Here is a 27926-nt window from a genome sequence, read left to right as displayed (position 1 = left end):
GCATATGAAAGCTTCGTGGAAACTTCCCTTCCCCTCACCTTCCCCCAACGGCAGGGTACATAACCTGCCATCCCTCACAACCCGGGGCAGCAGCTCTTCCTGCCCAGCGGGTCCTGTCCCTGTGCTTTAATAAACCACCATTTTGCACCAAAGCTGTCTCAAGAATTCTTTTTTGGTCATCGGCTCCGGACCTCAGCCCACCAAACCTCACCTAGATTCTAGCGCTTTATCAGTATGATGGTTCTGCCAACCCCTTTCCCAATCTGTGCCTATGTAGATATCATCTTAATAAAGTTGGTGACTCAGAAAGAAAAAAAAAAAAGAAGAAGAAGAAAGAATAAATTACATTTATTTTTAATTAATACAATTTTTGATTATCTAAAATTTAATATCTAGCATGCATCTGATGACCAGAAAACAAATATATTGTTGCGGAACCTGGAATGGATCCTGGCAGAAGTAACAAGTGGCACTCGGAGACTTTGGAGGATTGGAGGTTTACTTAACACCAGCAGGCTTAGACGAGGTTGCTCTCCAAAGGTCTGGGCCCTGAGCACAAGCAGGGAGGGGGATTTATACCCTTCTCTACTTCTGCATACTTGGTACTTTTGGTGCGCTCATACAATGTATTGCATCCTTTGATCTCTACCTTTCTAACAGAGTCAGGCTGGGCAAGATGTGTTTAATAGTATTCATATCGACTATTGCATATGCAAAACACACATCCCAAATATGCTTCAGGTTAAATATCCTAAGCAACTTGAACTGGTATGATCATTATTCATTTAATGCTATAAACAGATGTACACATTTCCCTGCATTTTGCGGTGATCGTGAGGGCACAGAATAGATATTCACGTTCTGCTCCTTAGATTGAATTTAAATAAGTAAATTAAGACAAACCAAATTATGTGTGGATGAGAGCAGAGAGAAGAAACATAACCATAGGGAACTGATTATTTCTGACAATGGCATAAATTAGAATTGCATGCCTATGACCAACTATTATAATTCAAGTCTCTCTCAATTTTCCATCAGATGTGACCCTTTAGTGTATATGGAAAGGAAACACGGAAATGTCATCTTTTAAAAAGCATATTAACTCTAAGAATAATGTAATGTCAATACTTGTGTATGCTTCCAAATATGGCTCCCACAAGCAATCAAGACTTGGCTTGCATAATAACTAAGAATCAGATGATATTGTTAATAATACTTACCACTGGTTTCCCATCATGGAAAGCCCTCCTTAAGGGATCTCTGACCCCTTTGCTCAAGGACAAGTCGTCAATGACAGTGACGGAAAGAAGGAGAAGAAAAATATTTGTTGGAGCTGCAACCATGAGCTTAGAACATTTATAGGATCTCATGAAACATAGGATACATGTACTTGCCCCAACATATCACATCTCATTGTACCATGGTTCACCTTCCACAATTCTCATCTCACACTTCATTCCCTGTCAACTTCTCATTTTCGTTCTTTCTTTTTTTTTTTTTAATTTATTTTCAGTGTAACAGTATTCATTGTTTTTGTACCACACCCAGTGCTCCATGCAACCTGTGCCCTCCCTAATACCCAGCACCTGGTTCCCCCAACCTCCCACCCCTCCACCCCTTCAAAACCCTCAGATTGTTTTTCAGAGTCCATAGTCTCATGGTTCACCTCCCCTTCCAATTTCCCTCAACTTCCTTCTCCTGTCCATCTCCCCTTGTCCTCCATGCTATTTGTTATGCTCCACAAATAAGTGAAACCATGTGATACTTGACTCTCTCTGCTTGACATATTTCACTCAGCATAATCTTTTCCAGTCCGGTCCATGTTGCTACAAAAGTTGGGTATTCATCCTTTCTGATGGAGGCATAACACTCCATAGTGTATATGGACCACATCATCCTTATCCATTCGTCCGTTGAAGGGCATCTTGGTTCTTTCCACAGTTTGGCGACCGTGGCCATTGCTGCTATGAACATTGGGGTACAGATGGCCCTTCTTTTCACTACATCTGTATCTTTGGGGTAGATACCCAGGAGTGCAATTGCAGGGTCATAGGGAAGCTCTATTTTTAATTTCTTGAGGAATCTCCACACTGTTCTCCAAAGAGGCTGCACCAACTTGCATTCCCACCAACAGTGTAAGAGGGCTCCCCTTTCTCCACATCCTCTCCAACACATGTTGTTTCTTATCTTGTTGATTTTGGCCATTATAACTGGTGTAAGGTGGTATCTCAATGTGGTTCTGATTTGAATCTCCCTGATGGCTAATGATGATGTCCATTTTTCATCCCAACTTCTCATTTTCAACTCTCCATCCCACATGCACCTTTGCAAAGATTTGCTTTGACCTAAAAGGGGAACAAGGCAGATCAGAATCCACATCTGGACAGGAAATCCCTCCACGAAAGGATCTTGAATTTCGCAAGGCATGCATGGAGAGTTGAAGCCTAGGTTTTTTTTGTTTTTATTTTGTTTTTGTTTGTTTTTATTTTTATTTATTTATTTATTTTTAATTATTACTTATCCCACAAACTGGGGTTAGTGGAAGAACTCCTTGTTTCCGTCTTAAGAAGTTTAAGAGCAAAGTTTGACTTCATTACCTTCATCGTTTGAGAATTTTTTTCAGATGAAATGTCCCAAATGATCCCAGCATAAGAGACCATCAAACAGAGACCCAGAATTTGCCTGTAACACCCAACAGACTGGTGGCATGAGGAAGCTCACTACTCATCAATATTTAGAGTCTCTGTGAGAATTATTTTGAGACTGAATAACCATGACATTCCATAAAATCATTCCCCCTGTCCAGGAGATTTGTTTGGCTATATATAGACATCTATCCAAATATATATCTAAAAATATATTTTTCTAGGTGATTTTGAGAAGTTACAAATACCCATAGAGACCAAATAAACATTCTAAAATCTTCTCCACAATGAAAGAAAAATTTGCAGGAGGGTGGGCTCTGTTTTCTTGTTATGATTCCATAGCTCTGCCAAATGACAACATTTTAATGAATAAATACTGATATAATTCTTTCTAGTTAAGTATCTAAAGATGAGAGTTTCACAGCATAAAACTCGTACTCACCACCAATACCCCTAAACACCTTCTCTACATGGCTTGCCTAATAAGACTGCAAGTAATAGTTTGCTCTTGTGTTTTGTAACACCAAATGCCCCGTCGTTTATTCAAACAAGAATGTGCAATCAGCTGTAATGTTTGCAAACCATGAAACAGCTTGCTTATGGCCTGAAAGTATTAAAGTGTTAAAATGGTATATTAGATCATTTTCTCGCACACGGCCTAGAACCTAGAATTTTATGTGCATCTGGTGTTCTGGGGAAATAAATTAGAAATAGGTGCTCACAGTTACCTCATGCACAGTTAATGAGTGTTATTTTAGATGGCAGTGACCCCCGCGATGTGGTTCTACGTTAAGAAACTAGAATCTGAAATGATTCACTTTCCATTATTTGTATGACTGTCATGAGGTCATTTCTTTTCCCTTCTGGAAACAGGCAGACGTGTATCTACTAAGCTTGTCACATTGTCCTCCTAATATATAGTATTCTATCATGATGCATCATTTCTCACGTGTAAATATATTTGATTAGAACCTCAGTAACTCTAAAATCATCTAACACTTTTTTACTTTACAAAAAAAAAAGGGGGGAATAAATAAGAGCAACTGGGAGAAGAAAGTTTTTTTTTTAATTTTATTTATTTATTAGAGAGAGAGAGAGATCAAGATCACAAGTAGGCAGAGAGCAGGCAGAGAGAGAGGAGGAAGCAGGCTCCCCGCTGAGCAGAGAGCCCAATGGGGGGCTCGATCCCAGGACCCTGAGATCATGCTGAAGGCAGAGGCTTAACCCACTGAGCTACCCAGGTGCCCTGAAACAAAATTTTTTTTTAATTATTTTTTGTTTGTTTTGTTTTGACATGTATTAGTCAGCTAGGGTTACTGTTAATGTGTAGAGTTGGGGAGAGGGGGAAGGGGGCTTATACAATAGACATTCTTCTCTCACAGTCCTGGAGGATGGAAGTCTGAGATCTAGGCATGGGCGGGGTTGCTGTCCTCTGAGTCCTCTCTCCTGGGCATGTAGATACCGTCTTCTCCCCGTGTCTCCACATGGTCGTTCCTTTGCATGCCTCATCTTTTCTTAAAAGGAGGTTATAAGGAGACCAGTCCTATGGGATCAGGGCCCAGCCTCATGAACCCATTGTACCTTGGTCACGTCTTCAAAGAGCCCATCTCTCCATGTCCCAGGGGTGAGGGCTTCATCATGTGACTTTTAGTGGGGACCTACTTCAGTCTCTAACACCACTCCAGTGGAAGGCCTATGCTCTTACTGTTATGCCTGAGTTTTTGCGTCTGAGAGACCACCAAGGAGCCAAGCACCGATGCAATCACACGAGGGTTTATTTGACAAGCTTAAGCTTGGGATTAAGTATACCGGACACAGTGGAGTATGGACTTGGACCCCAAACCAGGGGTCTGTTTTCTTGTTATGAATCCATAACAAGTTTTTAAAGGCAGAGTAGGGGTAGACTTGGTGGTGGGTGAGGACAAGGGGATTATGGATGATGTAAGTCTCCAAGAATTTTTGGAAGCGAGGTCTCCAGGACCTTGAGGGGCTAGCTATTGTTGGGAGAAAGTTATTTATTACCAGTAGTAAAAATTTTCTCATGAGACCCTTTAGATATAGATCAGTGGGCCATATACTTGGGAATGATTCTCAACACTATCTTGGAGGTTTAGAGATAAAGGAATTGTTAGAGTAGACTTACAGGATCCAGGTCGGACCTGTCGGGGTAGGGGGTTAGGGATCGGTCAGGCTGGGATTGTCCTTAGCAAAACCTCAAAGAGAGGGCAGTTGAGTCCCCAGGGCAGAGCCACTCAGTCTGTTTCAAGGGCTTGTCAGTAGGTGAGGAATTTTAATGATTTTCTTCTGCCTCTGTTTCCCACATCAGCTAAACTTGTGGTGGGATGGCCTTAATTTTCTCGGCCTCCACATTAAATCCCTCTACCTTAGCACCCATCAATGTTTCCCTGTTCCTATCTAAAACCCCGGAGCACCTCCCAGCCAATTCCAGCACTTCCCCCAAATTTATGCTGGGATCCCAGTGAGAGACAATGTTTCTGGCAATTCAATTCCGGTACTCCAGGGAAACACCACTCTTCTATTGGAAAGGACAGGGAAGTCAGCTAATGATGTGATGAATCTTTAAGAACAGTAACACAAAATAGTGTTTCTGGAGAGTTCTGAGGGGCCCAGAACCCCCAGGGAACCTGTTAGAATGCAAGTTTGGATTCCATGGGTCTCGACCAATTCTGCACTTCCAACAAAGTGGTCCAAAATCAGCAATTTCTCTACCACAAGACTATATAGCTCTTTATACCAATGCTGGAGATCTGATGATGCTTTGGGGAGGTCCAACCAGCAATCCGCTTTCCCACAAATATTATAATTTAATTAGTTTGATGGCAGGATGCAGAGCGGCAAATTTCAAGCGTCAATCTGGACTATTACTTCCTATGGATTTGAGTGAGTTACTGTCCTTCTGTTTGCCTCATTTTTCCCATCTGCAACATGGAGCAATCATGAACAATATCTATGTCTAATCTGTGATGAGGATTAGTCCACATAATATTTAGGAAGCTATTTTTAAAAAAAAATCCTGTGATATCAAGATATCTAGGGACATTCTGAACTGTTAGCTCTTATTCCTTAAGAACTTTTATTCCTTGTTATGTTATCACTACTTCCTTTTCATGATATAAACTCCCTACTGGTATTTATAACAAAAACTAAGTTATAGATTGACTCCTCAAATATACTTAAAGAGAAATAATTTAAGCAAGGCTTTATAACAGGATATATAGTATCTACATGACAACTTATATTGCTGCTGAACACAAGAAATAATTTTAAATATCCAGTGTGTTACCCTTTGTATAAAGTACTTTTTAGACTTACTATACCATGAAAAATGCAAGGGATCCCATTCTTTATCTTTTCATATAAAAGAGGTAACTTTTGCAAATTACTATATTATATACAGAAATTACTATATCGTATAGACACTCATGCACCTAATGTATTTCATATAAATAAATACAATGCTATAGTATTTAAAATGCTATGCTATATTAAAAATACAAAATCAAAATACTATGCTATATTACAACTCTTTAAGCATGTTTTAAGAGTTATTTAGTGCAGTGCAAACTGTGTTACATCCATCTCATGGGATGCCTAAGGGATTAGGCTGAGTTAAAAAAAAAAAAAAAAGTCTCCTAGAGTTACATTTTGTGTGATTCCATTGAACTGATAGAATTATAGACAACTATAAAGAACAAATTAGTGGCTGCCTGGGGTTAAGAAGCAGGGATGAATAGTGGGAGGGAAGTGGGTTGTTCATAAAAGAAAAACATGAGCGATCCATGTGGTGGTGGAAATGTTCTGTATCTTGAGTGCAAATGTCAATATCTTGATTGGGAAATTGCAAGATGTTACCAGGGGGTGGGGTGGGCAGGGACTTGAGCAAACGGGCCAACTGGGATCTCTCTGGATTCTTTTTACAACTACATTTAAATCTATAATTATTTCAAAATAAAAAGTGTAATTAAGAAAAAAAAAATGGAAAGACCACGGGAAAAATTCAGAGTGAATGGAAATCTAAGACAGCCATTTATTTTCTCTTAGTGTGGGTCAAAAAAAGGTTTCTTTAAGTCCTTCCTTGACTTTGCATGTTTTCCAGCATGTTTTCTACTCTTACTGAAACGATATTACCATTCACAGATGGAGAAAATATATTGTTTTCTGGAGATTGAATATCATCCATTCTTCCATCCATATCTTCCCTTACTGTGTAGCGAGACAAGAGTTCTCTTTTAAGTGAAAATGTGATGACCAGTTGGAGGAGTCTATTAAAAAGGAAATGGACGTACATTTGCAGAAAGGAGCCAATGCCAAATATATATTTGCACTCTGTTTTTTTAAATCCCTTTAAGAGTTGGCAAATTGAAATTTATTCTATAAAAGTGCACTTCTCAACATTTTTCTTCCCTCAAATTTTCCAAATTTCATCAGCCCTTTATGAGTTTCCCTGTACCATGTGGCTGTTGTTTTATTTCCAAATCCAACAAAGGACATCTGCTTTTTTGTGGTTAGTTTGTTTCTTGGTCTTTCAGAAATACAGTACTCATAAGAGTACATTTAATTTCCTTTTAGGTCTCTGGAGAAGATTTTATATCAGGTCAACTGAAACCTTTCTCTTAAGTCCATGGGGAAGAAACTGAAGCATCTTGCATTTTTTCCCCTCTATATGCAGGTACAAAATTATCCTTTTTCCTTTGGTTAGTCAAACTTTTAAACTTGTTTCTTAGGAAAACTATGGGATTTTTGAAAATATTTTTAAAAGTTTAGGAATATCAAGCAGAGAGAGTCAATTATCACATGGTTTCACTTATTTGTGGAGCATAAGAAATAGCATGGAGGACAAGGGGAGATGGAGAGGAGAAGGGAGTTGGGGGAAATTGGAAGGGGAGGTGAACCATGAGAGACTATGGACTCTGAAAAACAATCTGAGGGTTTTGAAGGGGCGGGGGGTGGGAGATTGGGGGAACCAGGTGGTGGGTATTATGGAGGGCACGAACTGCATGGAGCACTGGGTGTGGTGCATAAACAATGAATTTTGGAACACTGAAAAGAAATTTTAAAAATAAATAAAAATTTTAAAAAAAGTTTTTCTATAAAAGCAAAAAAAATTAGGAAAAAATTATGAGGCATGCACTTTTCTAGGACTAAAGTATAATTCAGTAGGAATGAAGATATTTGATTACTTTAGGTTGATAGTATTGAAACTATAGATGAGCATGGAAAAGTTCCAAATCTGTCTTTCCAGAGGGGTTGGCATCTCTCTGCCATAGTTTCTCATTTTTGTTGTAAAGTTTGGGAATATCACTGGCACCTGTGCTCCTCTTAAAAATATCATGGTTACTCCGAAAACAGTATTTTTCTTAATGCATAAAGTAATGATGGTTAATTAATGGAATTGTTGCCTTATGTGTGATGGAAAAATGCAGCCAGGCATGTGGCCCCATTTGGATACAGGGCCACTGCAGGTATCATTAGCAAGGATGAATGAGGTCATACTGGGCACGAGTGAAGACTAATCCAATTTGCCTGGTGTCCTGATTCACAGGGACAATTTGGATGCAGAGTCCCTCACATATACCATGGGAAGATTGGATTTCTGTGGCTACAAGCCAGGGCACTCTCAGAAGCTAGGAGAGAAGCCTAGGGCAGACCCTTCCCTTGCACCTTCATGGGGGAGGGTCACATGGACCTGTGTGGACCTTCATCTTGGATTTCCAGCCGTTACAACAGGGAGAGAATCCACTTCTTCTGGCCTAGCTTGTGGTGTATTGTTAAAGCTGAAAAGTAGTGTGGTGCTTCTTGCATCCTGCCTGGGGAGTGAATACAGTAACTTCGGGAAAAGGTCAGCCTCACAATAAATAAATAAATAAATAAATAAATAAATAAAAATTGGGCACTGATATTATGTTTTTAAAAGACTGCTGGTGTCTGTTAATGAACAAATGCATAAAGAAGATATGGAGCATCTAGATCATGGACTATTACTTGGCCATCAAAAAGAATGAAACCTGTCCATTTGCCACATGGATTGAGCCAGAAGGTATTATGTTAAGTGAAATAAATCAGTCAAAGAAGGACAAATACCATGATTTCACTCATGTGGAATTTAAGAAACAAAACTGATGGTGATAAGGGAAGGGAAGGAAAAATAAAATAAGATGAAATCAGAGAAGGAGACAAACCACTGAGACTCTTAACTGTAGGGATCAAACTGAGGGATGCTGGAGGGAAGGTGGGTGGGGGAGACAGGGTCCCTGGGTGATGGCCATTAAGGAGGGAATGTGAGGTAATGACCACTGGGCGTTAGACGCAACTCTAACTCTATCTCTGAAGCTAATAATACACTATATGTTAATGCACTAATTTTAAATTAAAAAATAAATACAAATAAAAGTACAATTTCCCGTGCACTCTGGATGGACTGTCCCATCTCTGTCTGGTGGTTTCTTAACCGCCAGTGGAGAACCACTGAGATAGACCAATGCACTGACCGGCGGCGTCTTTCGTGCTAAGGCAACTGTTCCCATCTTGGCTCCGCTGATGTTGGGGTTGGATCATTGCTTGGTGGTGGGTAGGCTTTTCATAGTCATACCTGGCCTCAATGCACTCACCACCAATAACAAACCCATCTCTCCAGTGGACACATCTGAAAATGTCCCCAGACTTTGCCACACACCCTCGGTAGGCAACGGACTTACCCTGGAGTGAAACCCCTGCTATTTATTTCATAAAGTCACCTTTTTTTTTTTTTTCATTAATACATCCAACCTGGTTGAGCGTCCTTCAGAGCAAGGCAACTTCTGATTTCTTGAGTCGTCTACACAGCCACCCTTTGATCATTATGTGCCACTTTCAGAATTATCTAAGGACTAGATATTTGCCTCATGTACATGTTTTATTGAATGCTTTATTCCATTATAACAAATATAGCATTTAAAAAGTACTTTAAGAGAACCTGGTTGGCTCAGTGGGTTGAACATTTGCCTTTGGCTCAGGGTCATGATCTCACGGTCCTGGGATTGAGCCCCGCAATGGGGGGTCTTTGCTCAGTGGGGAGCCTGCTTCCCCCCCCATCAACTTGTGACCTCTCTCTGTCAAATAAATATATAAAATCTTTTTTAAAAAGAACTTTAAATATAAGAGTCATCAAAAAGCCAATTCAGCATGCCAACAAGTAAAAAAGTAATCGTTCCTAAAAACATGTATTAACTCATCGATACACGCCTCACCTGCTGTCTTAAAGGTTTAAATACCTTACGTGATTTGAATTAAGTGTGATTTTTAATGAAATATTCCCCAAAGTGACTACAGAATGAGAGTTTACTCTCCTTGAAAAAAATAGCACTAACATCACGTGTCGCAGTCAGGACAACCCCGTGACCAACAGATTTGTGTGAACCACAAGCAAAACAAGGTCATTTTCATTTGGTGGTATCATGCGGCTTACAGGATCCATTTCACCAGAAATCTCCGTTTGAAATTTCCTGAAAGAAGGTTTTCTGTTCCCATGTCAAAGGCCATGACGTATGCAGGTGTATAATACCAACTGGATAATGACTGAAATTTAGAAGGCATCTCTCCCCACATCTGTTTTTAATTTAGATTTTCATTAATTGGTTGGTAAGCTGTAATTTTCAGTTTCAATTCATGGGTAAAAGTATATGCTGCCCACATAATTACTGATACCTTGATTGTTCCATCGACTTCATGAGCAGAAACTCACCTGAGAGTGTCCAATTTTCATGTCGTTGTAAGGGACCCTTTGGTCAGGGACAGACTACAGACAGAGGCCAGGATCGAACGTGGAAGGAAAATAAAACCTGTCTCCAGACGAGATGTCCCTTGCCTGACTGTGAAAATTAGGTGTGGACCAAGTCGAAAATGACAAATTTAAAAACCAGTTTTGCAATCTGGTTCTGATATGCCAACAATCTGTGAGATTTTTACGAGGGGCAGGAAGGTTTCTATCACACATGCCCACGTATCCCAAATGAGAGACCGTCATCTTAGATCGTTACATTCAGTTTCATGCAAACTGTATTCCTCTTTATTTATTGCTAGACGTACCAGATGTGCGTTGGATCTATACCTCTCCAATGAGTTGATTTGGTATAAAAATCTTTAGATAGAGGGGCACCTGGCTGGCTCAGTTGGTGGACTGTGCAACTCTCGACCTAGGGATTGTGAGTTTAAGCCCCATATTGGGTGTAGAGATGATTTAAAAACAAAATCTTAAATAATAATAATAATAATCCAAACAGTCATGGAAGCAAAAGAAAAAGAAGACATTTGCTTTATCATGTTTACATTTCTTCATGTAAGCCAGTGCTCTGATTTATTTTAAGACCTGGGTCTGTACGCTTAATTTTTTTTTTTTTTTTTCGCACTGAAGACACTAACTCTCTACATTTCCAAATCGTGCATGCAGAAGAGATCTCTCAAAACGTAGAACTTCAGCTTGCACCGTTTTGAAATTTCCTCATGGAAAACTTGTAAAAGAAGTTGCCTTTTGTATGGTCGAATGATTAATTTGCTATGTAAGGGAAGGTTTTTGCCACTTTATCTGTTGGACCTTCTAGAAAATGCTAAGTGAGCCCCTGAAATGCCAAATCTGCTTTACTAGAACTTTGAGAGTAACTTTGCCCCAAAGTACACATCCTCCATTTTCTTGTTAAAGCCAAATTGCCCAACCAGCTTTTGCTAAGCCACAGGTCCAGCCTTGCAGACACTAGTTCTGTAAGGTGGTCCCACAGAGATCAAGCTTCCCCTGCTTTCTTAGAATCTGATTTACGAAGGAAGCTCCATGACACAAAAGGGTCTAATCTTCTATGAAATGTAGGGTTATGCACAACTAGACACCATATTCTCCATTTTGCCTAGAAATAAAAATGGGCCAGAATGCATTGTATAGTCTATGTACTGGCTGGATTACATTTCTGACTGTAGGAATGAGGGCTCTCCATTGGGTTCACCTCCAAACCCCACTGTCTTATAAACTTTATCATCCAACACGTGTAGTGTTGCTTGGAGTATATCTAACAGGTCATTATAGAATGTCCCTTATAGACAATGATAGTAAAATCCTAGGGTTATGTAGGGAAACATTATGCCATCTTTACAAAATCTTTTCATTTTGAATTAGAGCTGCTTGATTTGTTTGATTGATTGTTTGTTTTACAAAGTCATGGAAGCAGCAAGGGTTCTTCTCCCCATCCCAGTCCAGGAATCATGCATCTAGAACTATGTGTCAGACATGAGATGTTCTCCAGCCCACTGAGCAAAGGAGCCCAGAATAATGCACCACAAGATTCGGATTAAGCAGGTCCTGGAGGAAGTTGTTCACATGACCAGATTGTAGCCTCATGGACAAAAAAACCTATGACCAGATGACAAAGCAACGCCATGGCTTGGGTTTGCCCTGAAATCACCTGCATCTACGGCTCCTCATTATGGTGGCTTGGGTCCTGTTGGAACCCCAAGTGATAGGATGTGACGGGGAATGGTGCTTCGTGCAGAGTAGGAACAGAATGGAAATTCTGAAGCAGAAGCGAGTGTTGTTTGTTGAGCTGTCAAGAGAGAGTTCTGTAATCCCTGACACGTGTGTTTCCAAAGCATAGACTGAATATGTGTCGCTTTATACTGATCTTCCTCAGCAGGGGACTGCATATATGCAGACTGAAGATATAGGGATATAGGGTACGGAACAAGGAAAATATATCTGCAAACTCAATACAGGGCATATCTTCTAACTTTGATGTTCTGCATGAAACCGTGTTGACTTCTGTCTTCTGAAACCATGTCATGGAGACCATTGGTTTTCACCCTGTTTTTGCCCTCTTTCATTCATTCCTTCAACCATCATTCTTATGTAGACACCATATGCTGCTCCTTCTGCCCTCAAGATGCCTTTGTTACAGAAGGTTCAGGTGGTTGAGCGTCCAACTCTTGGTTTCAGCTCAGTCAGTTCATGATCTCAGGGCCATGGTCCCAGAGTCATGATATTATGGCCGTGGGATCAAGCCCCACATTGAGCTCTACACTCAGTAGGGAGTCTGCTAGAGATTTTCTCTCCCTGCCCCTCTACCGTGCCCTGCTCTTGTGCATTCTCCATCTCTCTCTCTCTCTCTCTTTAAAATAAATGACTAAAATCTTTTTTAAAAAATCAAATGCCTTTACATGGTCTGAGACCCACAGAAAAATGCCTTAGCCTTTCTGATTTCATCTCTCATGCAAGCTATAATCTTTCCTTCTGTGGGACGTAAAACAGAATGTGTGGGTGTGGGTGTGTGCTGACACACACATTTTGTTTCTCCCTCCAAAGCCCTTCCTCATCACCCATGTGCGGAATAAATACATAGCAGCGTTATGAAAAAGAAGCCCTTCATTATTTGACGGTGCTGGTATGAGCTGTATATTTGGAACAGAAGCTAGCTATTATCCCTCCAAATGAATGGATCTCGATTGTGTTTGCTGTCCTCAAAGTATCTCCAAGTGCCTTACATTTTTCAGTACAAGAAAGTCATCATTTTGTTTCCTTCACAAACCAAGACAGTGCATTTTCAATATTTTAAAGACAGGAGAGTGCTTTTATTTTTACCTTTTTTTGTGGCAGGGACACGGAGTCAAAATAAGAGGCCATGTGTGGAATTATCTGTCTGAAGGAATATTTCATAAATCATGCCGCATTCACAACAGCAAGAGTTTCGAAAGTTTTGTGAGCAATTCTTGACAATTTCATACCAAATCCAGTTCTCCTTATTTTGCTAACGGAGCTTTTGAAAGTCAGACATGAATCCAGGTGCTGGAAGCAATCATACCAATTAGCGGAGTTCTGTGACATGTCCTGTTCTTCTTCTCAGGAAAGGAATGGGGTGTCGGAAATGGACAAAGACAAGCAGGCATTTCTGCTCTGGTGTCTGCGCGCTCTCTGCTGTGCTTTCCTTACAGCTTTTATATAAATGGCCTCCCTCTGACCTGAATTATGAGCTGGCCAGCGAAAATGTTACCCATCCCCAAACCTCCAAATGGTGCTTACTGTATGGACCCTAATTCCTGGGCTTTGAATGGCCACCTGGTAGCTCCCAGACAACGTTGTTAGTTTCAAGAGGGTTTGTACTGACTGGGATGGATTGATTGATTTTCCAGATGTATTTATTTATTGTAGAGAGAAAGCCCATGAGCAGTAGGGAGGGACTGGAAGAGGGTTGGGGAGAGGATCTCAACAAGACTCCCATTGAGCTGAGAGCCCAAATAAGGGCTCCATTCCGCAACCCTGAGATCATGACCTGAGCCAAAACCAAGGGGCAGATGCTTCACTGAACACCCAGGCGCCTCCCAACTGGCATGAACTTATAAGGCATCAAAGCTTACCTGACTACATGAAGACGTCCCATGTCTCAGGTTGCATGCTCTTAAGAGAGCAAGCTGGTATTTTTACATATGTTTAATGAATACGATATGAAAAACTTGGATTATTTTCCCCTAAATCATATAGACTTATTATTAGACCTTGCTCTGTTTTTCCTCTAGGCAGCTCTGTGCTACGTAAAGGAAAGTGAGGACTTATAAAGCATTTAATGCTCATTTTAACGGTTTGGGATGTTCTGTGAAGTCATTCTAACGTGGTGGGCAGTTAGACTCTGAGTGCCGAGTTAGAGAAAGAGTGGCTTCCAAAGAAAGTGGAACAAGCAGTCTCAAACGTTAATCTTCCTTGGCATCTGTTCTTTGGCAGCAAAACCATTTCGGGGGAAAAAAAAATTTCGGGAGCGAAGACTTGGTACATAGAATGGGTGATAGTGATAGGTATAATTGAAGTGTGCATCTTTCTGGTAAAAGGGTATGTGCACCACGTCAATGTGTTTGTTGAGGGCCTCAACTAGTAGGGGAACGTAGAAGGATGAGGGAGGAGCCAGATAGACACTTGAGATGTGGGCTGCTGTCTGTCTAGCAAGTCTTTGCGAGATCGCACAAAACAGGTGCACAATAAACACCCAACAACCATACTGGGCACAAAAGTTGAAGCAAAAGAACATAGAATAACTGAGAATATGGAGACCTGACCCTCAGGTCCAAAACCATCATGTAATTGGGATGATTTCACAGTGAGAATGACCCTACTCGTCTTCCAGCCCACACTTGCTCATGTGGGTGGATGATTTGGGGCATACATTTTTTTTTTTTTCCCAAAGCCAAACAAGTATCCAGCAAAATGATTGACAATTGATGGGCAGAGAGTCAACAGATATATACCGAGGTAATAGACATAGGCAAATGACAGAAGCATCGATAAAATGAACGAATTGGATTTTTTTTTATAGCTCTTACAGTAAGAAAGCCAAAGATTATGATACAGATGGAGACATGGGTACTTGGCTACCAAGAACCTGACTTTTAATCTACATACCACTCAAGGGAATTCTGCTGTGTGAGGGAGCCATACAGCAATAAAAATCTCTAATCTCTGAATCCTGGGTTGCAGAACACCCATGATCCAAAGGTCAAATAAAGACAAAGAGGGCTTTTATATTTAAATGCGTAATATGGATTTTTATCAAGCAATAAAATATGCATAACCATTACCATTTGCCTTTGAATACATGTACAAAAATCTGTTTCTCTCTCTCTCTCTCTTTTTTTATTTTTTTGGAAGAGTATATCCTAAACCTGACTGCCTCTTGGGTATAAGAAGCCAGCTCAGGCATTTTAAGAGAACATATATAGAGGTTCTACCAAGTTACATGCATTGTCCAATTCCTAGGAAAAAAGCAAAATACTATAGTGTGATTGATGGCCTCTCTTGACTCTCATAATCCAGTGAGTGACAATGCCCCCCCCCAAAAAAAAAAGAAGGGGTAAGGTGCACAGGCATCCTATAAAGAAATCATTCATATTATGGATCCACTTGAAATCCTTGTCCCACGTCTTAGGAAAATGAAATTTGTACAAGGGCTCATTCACAAATACTCCCAGTAGATCATTTCATGAACCTGCAGGTCAACTACTTTTATCAAGCGAGGTGAATAATGTCATTAGTTGTACTTTAATTTTATATTAGTTACATTTGCTTATAAATATAAATGAATTAACTCTAAGTAATTACATAAAACACGAGCCTGTGTTATTACAGAATTAAAAGGAAGCCCTTGGGAACTTTTCAAACATGTTATAAATATAGGGAAATAAAAGTATCCTCTAGTTTCTGCTGTTTTTTCAAGGATCAGTGATTTGAGTTTGAGGTGAGATGCCAAAACTTCTCAATTTTATTAATAATTTTTCATTTTTTTCTTATTTATCCAAGAAGTGCCAAACATAAGATTTGCTTTACTTTTTAAAATTGATTTGAAAGGTTAGCCCAAAGCAACCACTTGAAAGACTAACTCGTGAGCTGACTTGGAAGAAATATCATTCATATTTCAAATCCACCTGAATTTTAAAATCTGTACAGACATTTTAATCTTACAATTATATTTGGGTAAACTTTTCTTGGTAGAACATCCCAAATACAAATAAAACCTGTTCATATTTTGTGTAGGCATGCAAGGGTCGTATGTACGTTACCCAAATAGAATGTTACTTTTTCCTACTTTACTGGAGATTTTTTTTTCTTTATGTATACTGTATATTTTTTACCAATACACATTTTAAGGTAATTGCAAGAAGGCTTAGAGAATTAAGTAATTAAGGCAAAATAGCAGAAATTACCAAGAGGTTTTTTGCTTAACACACATCTGTTTTACATTTTAGTATTTTTTTAAAGATTTTATTTATTTATTTGACACAGGAAAAGGTATGTTCCCTGCTGAGCAGAGAGCCCGACACAGGGTTTGAGCCCAGGACTCTGAGATCATGACCTGAGCTGAAGGCACATGCTTCATTGACTGAACACCCAGCATCTCTCTCTCTTTTTTTTTTTTTAGGTATTTTTGAAATGACTTTATTGAGCTATGAACGACATAGAAGATGGTCTACACGGTGTCTACCAATGGATGGGTTAGGTGGTAAGTGTATCCCCATGAAACCATCAGCACAATGTATGCCTTGAATATTCCCAACACTCACAAACGTTTTCTCCTGCCCAATTTATCATTATGCGATACTATTTTGTGATAAGAGCACCTGTGTGATAAGATCATCTAACGTGGGATCTGCCTTCTGGTGGGATTCTGTGATCGAAACATCGAACGTAGGCTCAGGTGGTCCCACAAGCCTATTGGGTGGGAGAGAGACTATGCGCTCCAACATGCCATACCAGCAGGGATTCCTTCCTTGCAACAATGTTTCTCCCTTCTGCCCATTGAAACAAAGGGATGCCAGCTAATTGATTCAGGAAGGGAACACAGTGTATCGAATGTCATAGAAAAATGATGTCAGGATTAACGATCACAAGAGCCCTTTGACCTTGAATTAGGAGTAAAGGGTGAGACGTGGGTTTTCCGTGACGGTTGAATGAGTTAAAATATATTCTGTGGGATGACAGCAACTCTAAGGTGTTTTGCAAAGTATGATAATGAATTCGACAAAGTTAAAGGGGAAAATTTACCTTTCATTGCTTTACGTGGTGGAAATAGGAACTTCGACGATGATTTGCTATGTCATAAAATACACAGCTGACAGTTAATCCTCATCTTTTCACATACATTTTTGGTGTTTTATACTTCCTCTTAGCACAAATAGAACTCTTGCTGCCAGACTCCTCGTTTTTTGTTGCTTTGCGGTAAGCACTCAAAACATTATTTTATCCTTAAGATATACATTTCCCAAAATTTATTAGCTTAATAATACTTTAAAACATAAATATGCATTGTGTTGTATCCATCATTTTGACGCCATTATTTAATAATTAAATCACCTTTAATTATTAAAGAATTATACATAGTAGCTATATTTATGTTGTTTCCATCGAAGAGGTATCATTCTTTATGGTAATAAAGCAGTGCAAAAGAACATTTCCCCCCCAAGTTTTTATTTAAATTCCAGCTAGTTAACCTACAGTCCAATATGAGTTTCGGGTGAAGAATTTAGTGATTGCAAAAGAATGTTTATTTTTTTTTTTAAGAAAACGCCTATTGTCATAGGAAATAAAAGATATGGAAACACAGTAATATGTACACACAGTGTTTTTGTTAGCAATGTGGTAGGTTTCATTTCCTGCGATGTCATTTACTGAATTCTTGAGTGTATGTTTGTTTAATCATCACAACTTTAGGAGGTTGGGTGTTACAGTTATTCCATAAACGAGTTAAGAATTTGGGAGCTCGGGGTGCCTGGGTGGCTCAGTGGGTTAAAACCTCTGCCTTCGGCTCGTGTCATGATTCCAGGGTCCTGGGATCGAGCCCCGCATCAGAGAGCCTGCTTCCCTCCCTCTCTCTCTCTGCCTGCCTCTCTGCATGCTTGTGATCTTTGTCTGTCAAATAAATAAATAAAATCTTAAAAAGAAAGAAAGAAAGAAAGAAAGAAAGAAAGAAAGAAAGAAAGAAAGAAAGAAAGAAAAAAAGAAAGAAAGAAAGAAAGAAAGAAAGAAATCGGGGGCTCTGGGAGACTTTGCATCCCTGCCTGAGCTCATCCAACTTTGGAGCAGCAAACTGGAGAAGAGAATCACATTAAAAGAAAGAATATTTCTACCTTACACCCTAATACCCCAACTATCCCTGACCCTCCAACCACCCCGCAGAATAATCCCGCCTGTGTTTCACAAGGTCACCATTTTTGTTTAAGAATATGCAGTATGCGCTGGTTATTAAGAAAAATATCGAAGTAATGATGAACATGGCGTAAATAGTGGTCTGTCATTCCGATGGAGTCCGAATGAGATCCTGGGTGATGGAGATTAGCAGGATGTCCATGTTCAAAAATGGAAACCAGGAGGGGAGAAGGTCCCAGGGTGTCCTTTGAAAGTCATGCTACGGCACGAAAGAATTCACCTGAGTCCTGGGTTCCCACCTGCAGGCTGTAATCGGGTTTGTGACTCCGGGAGGAAGCCCCAAAGCATCCTACATCATCACAGAGGACACCGGTAGGTTATATTACATAATTTTCACCTGCCATGGATGCCTATTCACTCTGGGAAGTACAAAAGATGAAACTAATGTTACAAAGGATGAAACTAATGTTACAAAAAGATGAAACTTTGTAACTGCCTCATGCTACCCTCCCCAATTTTGTGGCAAACTTAGCAAACTTACTGTAGCATTACTTTCCTGAAGGTCTACTACAGACACCTTGTCCCAAAATGCTCCCTGAAGCAAATTTATTGTTCTACTGGTTTCCTCACGAATGCATTCAGTCACTCCCTGTTCTTATTTAATATATGTGTACACATCGTTCAACACTTTTAAATGTTGTATTTTAGCATTGATGTTATCTTTCCCTTATGTGTGTTTGCAAACACTCTTCCCTATAATTTTACTGCATGATTAGTATTTAATTTAATATATTTAGTTAATATGTTGAATGTTAATGATCATATTTATTTGGTTATGAATAGTAAAGCTTTATTAATATTTTAATGCAATATTTGCGACTTATTCCTGGGCAATAATAAAAACTGCATAAAGGCAATACTGTTTGATTTCTATAAGGTAAAACACAACACTTTTTTCTTTAGCATAATTGACACAGAAGACTTTTTTCATCAAAAACAAAGATTAGAGGAAAAACTGATTGCAATGAGTCACTCACATTTTTAGTTGTTTTCCCCTTTTTTTCTGTTGCTAGGAAATCAGGATACCCTTGAATCAGGCAACATTAAACACATTTTAGGAACAAAAATGAAGGAAAAAATAATACCACAAAAATTCTGTGTAAAATTTGGATGCAGACTTCTCTTCAAATTTTACCATCGGAGTCATTAAGAGTTTGGAATTTAACAGAGTACAAATTGGTAAGTACAATTATTAATACAACAATTAATACAATAATACCACAGTGTATCAATAAGTGCACATTTTCGGGTTTTTAAATTTTTTTATAGTCAGTAGATTTAGCATCTAAAGTAGTAAGTGTACTCATGTTCAATTTCAGAGTTGTCTAGACAATGAAATTTGTGAGGATATTGAAATAAAAACATTGTTGTTTTGTGTATACACATGCAAACAGCTGTATCTTTTAATGGGTTTGTATATATTTTCAAACGTAAATGCGTATATTAACAAGAGTGTATGCCAGTGAGACTATTAAGACCAATGCTTTCAAGGAGATATTTCAATTTTTGATTTTAAACAAATAAGTACACGAGCGTTATTTCTGTTTGAGCTAAAAGCACTTGAGTTTGTTTCTGTTTGAGCTTAGGAGCAAGTTTCTGTTTGAGCTGAACTTGCAACTAAGTTCATTTGTGTGTTTTTTTTTTTTTTTTTTTTTTTCTTTTCAGGGCGGAGAGGAATTAATCAAAGAAGCACATGGTGGTACTTGGAAATATGAAAGTGTATTTTCATTTGCATGGGTAAGTACACTGCTGTAATTTGCAATTTGAACAATTTGTGTTATCAGGACTTGTTTGAGGAGGTATTTCATTTTTGAATTTTGAACAAATAAAAAGAACGATTGTATAGAGAATGTTAAGTCGTAAGTGTACCAGGATTTGTAATCATAGTTATTTGGATTTTAGAAGTTGAATTACAATTTGAATTCGTGAGTAAAGCAGCGTTGTTTGGGGTTAGAATTTGTAGGTAAGTAATTGTTATTTGAAAATTTGAATAAGAGCATCAGAGTTATTTGGAATTGGAATAAGTGCATCTGTGCTTACTACTGGAGATATTTGAATGTTGGAATTTTATCTGAAATATGAGTTAATAAGTAAACCAGTGTTATTTGGAATTGGAATTGATATACATAACAATCCTGCTTACGGTCTTAAATTTTTGAATTTTAATTTGGAATTCAGCTAACGAGTCTACTAGTGTTATTTAGAAAGGCGTATTTGCTTTTTATCCAAATTGAATTTAGATCGGTAAGTATACCAGTGTTATTTCAATTTGAGCCAGCAAGGGCACACGGATATGTTCTCCGATTCATTTGGGTTATCAAATCTGAAATGAAATTGGAGCTAATAATTAATCACTGTTGTTTGCTCTTAGAGCTAATAAGTGTCTCAGTACTTATTAGGGGTGCTATTTGCATTTTGAAACGTCCACTGGAAATTTCCATTGAAAAATTCCAGGGTGTTCTTTGGCAGTTGAAATTTACATTATAATTGAGCTACTAAATACACCAGTGTCCCTTGTAATTAATGTGAATAACAACACATTTCAGGGGTTTTGACTTTAGCATACGAGTTTAAATTCCAAGTAGATGTATAGGATTAGTAATTGGAATTTAAAGGACTACTAGGATCAGGTCCTGCTGGTTGTTAAATTTATTTGCATTTTAAAATTGTTATTGGAGTTAGAACTAGTAAGAACAGGAGGTCATTTGGAATTTCTGCTTATATGTGCACCAGTGTTTCTGTGTTTGTTTTTTCATTTGGGAAAGTCAAGTTAGAATTTGAATACATCGAGCACAGTCACTTTTCCTTTTAGCTAATCAATGCACTAGTATGTTTTTATCAAAATTAGTATGCCGCTGTTATTTTGATTTTGATCTAACACGTTAACTAATGTTATCTGACGTTTCAGTATATACATTTTATATAAATGTTTAAATGTGTATATATGTAAAATATATATATATATAATATATGCATGTGCTGTTTGGAATTTGAACAAGTGGAATTATTCTTATTACTAGAGAAATTCATATACCGGAATTTTAAATGAAATTTGAGCTGATAATTACAGCGGCATTATTTGGTAGTGGGAGGAAGGTGTACCTGTCCTTGTTACGGGGGTTATTTGGGTTTGGGGAATTATACTTTGTGCTTTTATTTTTTGGATTCCTCAGCTGGGGATTTTACAGTGAATCTGCATTGACACCGGCATTAGGAAGAATTTAAACAGCAAAGTGTATCAGTAGATTTCTGGAATTTGGAATTCTAACTGAATATTGAACTAGAAATTAGAAGATATACTGTGCACTACACCAGCGTTCTTTTAAATATTAATTATTAAGTTCACCAGTGCCTGTCATCATTTTCCTTTTTATTTTTTAATTTTTTTGGAATTTTAATTGGAATGTAATAATACTCCTGTTATCTGAAATTAGAACAGAGACATTTACCAGGGCTCATTATTACTATGATTTGGATTTTGGATAGTAAATCGAAACTTGAAATCATAAGGAAACCACTGTTATTCACAGCTTGAACCAATAATTAGGCCATTGCTGGGAATCCGAGAAATTTGGATAATCCAAGTAAAATATGAACTATTAACCCAGCAGGGTTCATGAAAATTTGAACCTCGAACGAGCTTGTTTCCAAAGTTACCTGCATGTCTGTACATGATCTAATATGTACATCCGTGGTATTTGAACTTTGACGTCGTACGTGTGTTCAAGCTTGTTACCAGTTTTATTTGGATTTTGGAATTGGATTGGATTGAGGTAGGAGTTAATACAGAAATCAGGCTGACTCAGAACTGGACCCAGTAAGTGAGCTCGTCCTTTGGAATGGAAATTGGAATGTGTACGCATGTATGATTTGAAATTAAGATGAGTCACTCTACTAGCACTTGTACTGCAGATGCTTAGGTGTTGGAGCTGGAATTTAAAAGTGAACTATTTGGGAGAGAAAGAGAGAATGAATGAGCAGTGGGGAGGGGCAGAGTGAGACGGAAAAGCAGAAAAGCTCTCAGAGAGCCCGATGTGAGGCTCGATCCCAGGACCCTGGCATCATGACCTGAGGTGAAGGCAGATGCTTAACTCACTGAGCCCCCCCAGGTGCCCTAGAATTGAAATTTCAACATAAACTCTTAAATGCATGGGTGCTTCTGGGAATTTTAGCACAAGGTCACTGGTGGCTATCACGGTTCTTTGATCCGTAGATGAGTAATAATGTTGACTCATCATTCCAGCAACATATTTGAAATTCCAAGTATTGGGGTGCCTGGATGGCTCAGTGGGTTAAAGCCTCTGCCTTCGGCTCAGGTCATGATCTCAGGGTCCTGGGATCGAGTCCCGCATCGGGCTCTCTGCTCAGCAGGGAGCCTGTTTCCCCCTCTCTCTGCCTGCCTCTCTGCCTGCTTGTGATCTCTGTCTGTCAAATAAATAAATAAAATCTTAAAAAAAAATCTTAAAAAAAAAGAAAAGAAATTTTAAAAAAATTAAAAAGAAAAGAAAAGAAGTTCCAAGTATTAAATGTGCCAGCACTGATTTTCCATTCTGTTTAGATTTTAAAATTTGATTTTAGATAACTAAAAACTAATATGCATGCTAGTGATTGTTACAGATCTTGAGAAAATGTGATACGGAACTAGAATTTGAACACAGCTATACATCAGTGCTATTTTGAATTTAAGCCGAGTGCAACGGTATATGTTATCGCACTTATTAGATTTTACAATTTTATTTGAAATATCAACGAATAATTACACCAGCGTTATTTGAAATTAGAACTAATCATTGTTCTGGCATTTGGTAAAAATGTAATTTATATTTCAGAATTTGAATTGCAACTTCAATGACCACAGGTGCCATCTGCAATGGAAGCTAATAAATACATTAACTTTTTTATAGATCTATTAATACAGAATGTAAATTAGAATCAGAATATAAATTAATAAGTACAGCAGTATGATTTGGAACTCAAATAATATGAGTATCGGTTTTTATTCTCAATATTTTTTGAATTCTGAAACGTGAAGTTTACAAGTAGCGTTATTTGAAATATTTAGTTAGCATTGTAATTTGATCCAATAACCACCCTGTTCTTTTATTTATTTATTTATCTATTTATTGATTTATTTATCTATCTATTTATTCATTTATTTATTTGACAGAGATGACAAGTAGGCAGAGAGGCAGACAGAGAGAGAGGAGGAAACAGGCTTCCTGCTGAGCAGAGAGCCCGATGCGGGGCTTGATCCTAGGACCCTGGGATCGTGACCTGAGCTGAAGGCAGAGGCTTTAACCCACTGAGCCACCCAGGTGTCCCCAATAACCACCCTGTTCTTATTCAAGTTTTGAGTGAATAAATGTAGCGGCATTTGCTCACTGGATTAATCAAATTTTGAAATTGGAACGAACAATTCAATAAATATTTTGAATTTACTTAAAATATGAACAATAAGTCTAGTAATCCCGGCTTTTTTAGACAGATTTCTCTTATGGACGTTGATTTGGAATTGTGATTGTATGTACGTGATGTTATTGGGAGTGTGAATGAAAAAATGCACTTTTGCCCATTATGGGGCCGTCCTGGTGCGTGTGAGAATTCCCCTGTGCACTGGCTACTTACAGATAGAATTTTACTTACTCTAATTAATTTTATATCTTTATAACATCTCTCCCAGACCATCCATTCAGCTGTTTCTATCAATTGGCTTCTGTAGAATGGACAGATGTCTAAATATTGACATCATTTTATAAATCAATTTCAAGCCTTGCCCCCCAAAACCAGGATTTTATTAAGATTTTCAAAGTGATCCTAGATAATTGTTTGAATCCCATGCAAAACCATCAACAAGAAACCTGGGAGCTCGGGGCAACTGGGTGGCTCAGTGGGTTCAAGCCTCTGCCTTTGGCTTGGGTCATGGTCTCAGGGTCCTGGGATCGAGCCCCGCATCGGACTCTCTGCTCAGCGGGGAGCCTGCTTCCTCCTCTCTCTCTGCCTGCCTCTCTGCCTACTTGTGATCTCTCTCTGTCAGATAAATAAGTAAAATCTTAAGATAATAATAATAATAAACCTGGAAACTTAATGACCAATTAATGATAGGGCACAAGGATCGGACCTAACGGGACATTGAAATAGAAAGATTTGCATCTCAATCTGTTGCCGCGCCACTTCAAACACATGTTGACGTGAGCTCCATCCTTCTAGCTAACATCGACCCAAGCTGGAAGTATGCATGACACGGTCCTCACGTGGCCACTACAGGCCATTCACACGACAGAAACAAGGTCAAACCCATTTGTTCTCACACATGATTGTTTTGTGAAATACTTCTTGGTTCTTAAAAATGTTACTTGGAGATAGTAGGTCAACATGGTCAAAGGGTCCATGTTGAGTGGTCTTTTATGGTCAGAAGTCATCCTAGGGGAACGGGATCACGTGTCCTTGGTTCTTTCTAGATTTTCCAGGTAGCCCTGAGTGTCAAAGGATAATTACTGGTAAAAATAGCAAGAGGTAGAATGTGCATTAATAATCACCAGACGGTAGCTCTCCAATCCTGGACGTTACCTGAGAACCATAACAAGGGACATCCAAAGAATATCTAATTTTCCTTCTTTCAAGGGATGTGTGTGAGTGTGAATAACAATTAACAATGTAATAGGAATGTTAACGCAAGCACACGATTCGTGGAACGTTGCACGCTAAAGGCCATCTATGAAAAACGATGTTCAAGATGCTCTCCTGGGCGGAAGAATTCACAATACATGTTTTGGCAAACCCCTGTCTCCACAGTTAAAAACACACGTCCCCAAACGCTAGGTCATTCCGGTCTATAATATCACTAAACACACAGAACTTGGCTCAGTCTTTAAGCACACTTTTTACACGTACGTAGACTGGATTTCAGAAGCTGGAAATGCATTCAGAGAACTCTCTGGGGAATTTTGTGTAATAGTCCAGCCCCAAATTTATTTTCCAAAAATCCGGTATTTCTGGCTGTCTCAAATCTATATACAGCGCCTTTAAACATAGATTCTGGAAGGATAGGCGTAGTTCTGTTTTAATGTTCTCTCTCCCTGAGACATCACTCGTGGATAGATTAATTTATTTAACACGTTTTAAAAAAAAATAACAAAATAACAACAAGGAAGACGCAATTGCTCATGTCACAAAAGACAAATCATGCATTTGGCAATCGTGCCCTAAATTCTCAACAATTGAACTTTTTTCGTATCAGCCTCAGAATCCACAGCGCATCCCAGAAGGAAGCTAGAAGAACGCAGTGGAACATATTGAACAATTTCCTGTAGCAATCCTAATGATGTTCGAATATTAAAAGCAATAAAGGCAACCAAAAGGATCCGTGGTCCCATTTCCATATAAATTATCTTCTATTTCCTTTTCTACATTTTTTCCCCCTCCTGTGGTTGGTTTAATTGATCAAATGGGCTATTTTACTTACTACACATCTATCGGGTATATACCAGGTGTCACATACTGAGCTAACCCCGTGGAAAATTGAGACAGATGCAAGATGCTACCTGCCCTGGAGGAGACCATCATCATCTCCTAGGACATGAGATCATGGTGATTTGCAACTCCCAGCGATGGATTTCTCTACCTCGGTTTGTAGGTGAAAAGATCATCGAGGAGCTCCAAGGTCGGCCTAAACATCCCCGATGAAGGCAAGCATGGGGAAGCGGAGACAGAGCCAAGAAACAACAAGATTATGACAGCGGAAAGCAAGTCAATTTTCTCCTTCAGACGGTGGCCATTGTTTGGAAAATTGCATTTAGTCTCTGTCCGTGAGACTCAGCCCTCCAAGACGGGGTCCTGCTCTTGCTTTACTGGAAGCAGGGCGTGAAACCACGATTGAGATACACAGTATCCTCATGCAACCACAGACCCGGGCGGGATACATTGACCAACTTTGTTTCTTCTTCATGGGAGCATCACAGAAGTAAAAACACCCTCAGGTTTCTGGTAAGAAAACGCTTGGGAAAGTCGAGAAATGATTAAAACGAAGCCGCCCGTGTTAATCCTTCACTCTATGGTCGACTTGGAAAAGAGAGTGTAGGAAAGACACGTATGATGTTGGATTAAAATAGACTAAAGTGTGGAAATGTTGGTTTTTGCTTCCTAACCCAAACTGCATCGGGCGGTTCCTGTCTCACACCAAGAATAAGGTCCTTCTCACCAGAGGCTGAGCTTGCAAAGGAACCGTAAATGACAGACACAACGAATGTCAATGGTACCTCCCCAGGATTCACACATAAAAGCAAGAATTGCGTTCATCATTTCATGATTAATCCGTCTTCCCGTAGCGATGGGAGACAGGAGGAAGTTGTCATGTTTTACAATCTTCTGTGTAACTCTGGGGGCCCATCAGCCTAGGGGAAAGTTGCCGCATTTACAATAAAACAGAAGGCCCTGAATTGGAGAGTTTTTTGCTGGTGGGATTGTGGCTACTACCTGAGCGCTTAACTTGATAAAGGAACCTCCCTCATCTATTAAAATACGTTCGCTAGAAAAGTGGATGGACACAGACCCGTACGACGGACGCACATGCATCTCCTGGTTTTACGTGAAGCGAAGTAAATGTACGTCGAGGAGTAGCAGAAACTGTGGTCAGCACGTTCGTGTGACAGTCGCACGGATTTCATCATGAGTGTCTCTGCCGTGTTTCCCGCGGGTGACGTGGAATGAGCGCCTGCGGGAAAAATAGCCAAGGTTGCATGCACTTTGCAGCCAGAGCTCAGAAATCATGGACCCCAATCATGGTGGTGAGGACAGAGACCAGGCATAGAAGGCAGAGCTACCTTGGCCGAGAGGAAGGCCAGTGTGCCCCGGGTGGTATGCATGTGCAGGACAGCTGCTGTTTGTTGCAAGGGCCCCAAAGTCCTGGGCACACAGTCTTGGAAGCCCATGTGCATGTTGGAGCTCGGGGAGCTCCCCACACGGCTGCCCCTCTACATGCAAAGACATATAACACCTTCACATCGGTGGAAAGGTCAGCCCCAGAACCCAGACATACAGCAAGGTGGGAATGCATCCTTTTGGGAAGAGCAGACCTAGCATGGAACAGGTGCAGAGCCTCAGAACAAGACCACTGATCTCTGGGTTGGGGGGGGGGGAATCACAGCTGACACCCCCCAAAACTGCATCCTGGTACCCTCAACGCACCGTTGAACTCCTCAGATTTATTCATTTTCTCCCAGGCATGAGGAAGGATGGTACTTAGCCTTGATGTTTCTTTCTTTCTCCTCCTCCTCCTTCTATTTTATTAACAGACTTTATTATTTTGGAGTAGTTTTAGATTCATAGCAAAATTGAGAAGAAGGTTCTAAGATTTTCCATATTCCCCCCGTCTCCACAAGGCACCCCCCACCGGATGGTACATTTCTTTCATTTCATGAACGGACATCAACATATAATCCCCCAAAGGCCCCAGGTTGCATCAGAGCTCACGTGATGGTGTACGTGCAATGGATTTGGACAGATAGATGATGGCTTGTATCTACCATTACAGCATCATGCAGAATAGTTCCTCTTTTTTTTTCTTT

General features: G+C 39.4%; 1 long non-coding RNA gene across 2 annotated transcripts in view; it reads left to right on the top strand.

The window, feature by feature from the left end:
- The first annotated feature begins 19926 nt into the window (after window positions 1–19926).
- Window positions 19927–27926, top strand: part of LOC123394723 — a 34467-nt gene continuing 26467 nt past the window's right edge. The window contains exon 1 of one of the 2 annotated variants that reach the window (XR_006609449.1): window positions 19927–20100. This is a non-coding gene — a long non-coding RNA (uncharacterized LOC123394723). The remainder of the gene's footprint in view (window positions 20101–27926) is intronic. The other variant, XR_006609448.1, reaches the window with a different exon arrangement.

The sequence above is a fragment of the Mustela putorius genome, unplaced genomic scaffold (assembly GCF_011764305.1).
Source record: "Mustela putorius furo isolate JIRA1106 unplaced genomic scaffold, ASM1176430v1.1 tig00003836_pilon_pilon_pilon, whole genome shotgun sequence".
NCBI classification, from domain to species: Eukaryota; Metazoa; Chordata; class Mammalia; order Carnivora; family Mustelidae; genus Mustela; species Mustela putorius.
Note: the sequence above shows the minus strand (reverse complement) of the source record. Positions and strands in the feature narration are given on the sequence as shown.